Here is a 1,104-nt window from a genome sequence, read left to right as displayed (position 1 = left end):
AACCTTCTTTATCAAGTTTAGATTTGACTTCGTCAAAATTCAGCAACTGTAAATTTGCTTATCTTCCACTCCCTTCATCCGAGGGCTCTATATTATGTGACACATCCACAGGTTCTCCTAGGCCTTTAGTACCTACGAACCATCAACGTTCTGTGTTTGATGCCCTTCATTCTTTGTCATATCCGGGCATCTCAGCAACAGTAAAGCTTATCACTGCTCGGTTTTTCTGGCCCAATATGCGGCGATCAATTGCCACTTGGGCACGCTCCTGCATGAAGTGCCAGAGTGCGAAGGTCCATAGGCACGTTCGTGCCCCTCTTGGACAATTTCCTTCTCCTGAAGCCCGTTTCCGTCGCATCCATCTTGATTTGGTTGGACCGTTACCAGTGTATCGCGGGTTCTCATACCTGTTAACTTGTGTTGACCGTTTCTCACGTTTGCCAGAAGCCATTCCTATAGCAGATATTACTTCTGAGACTGTTGCCCAGGCTTTCGTTTCTGGGTGGGTGTCGAGGTTCGGAGTACCGGTCAGTTTGACCACAGATCGTGGCCGGCAATTTGAGGCCGCGCTTTTTCGTGACCTATCACAAATCCTGGTGGTGCATCGTATACGCACCACCAGCTACCATCCCGCTTCTAATGGGATGGTTGAGCGGTTTCATCGACAACTTAAGGCCGCCTTGCGCGCCTTGCGCGCCTCGCCCAACCCGCAGTTTTGGGTTGAAATTCTTCCGGTTGTTCTCCTTGGATGCCGGACTGCGGTAAAAGCTGACTTGGGTTACTCCTCGGCGGAACTTCTTTACGGCACCACGTTGACGGTGCCTGGTGCGATGGTGGTACCAGACTCATCACAACCACCACACCCAGAGTCCTATGTTACTCGGTTGCGAGAGTATTTCTCCAATCTTCCATCTATGGGCCCCAGACAACAGTCACCTCCCTTTAGAGTGCCAGCAGACATTGAGTCTTGGTCTCATATGTTTATTAGGGATGATTCTGTCAAAGGACCCCTTGTTTCTCCTTACAAAGGACCCTATCGTGTGCTTTCTCGCACTCCAAAGTTTTTCAAGGTCGACGCTAATGGTCGTACAGAAATTGTGTCTG

Source organism: Octopus bimaculoides, chromosome 3 (genome assembly GCF_001194135.2).
Source record: "Octopus bimaculoides isolate UCB-OBI-ISO-001 chromosome 3, ASM119413v2, whole genome shotgun sequence".
In the NCBI taxonomy this organism is placed as follows: Eukaryota; Metazoa; Mollusca; class Cephalopoda; order Octopoda; family Octopodidae; genus Octopus; species Octopus bimaculoides.
The sequence above is the reverse complement of the archived record's forward strand: the minus strand, read 5'-3'. Positions refer to the sequence as shown.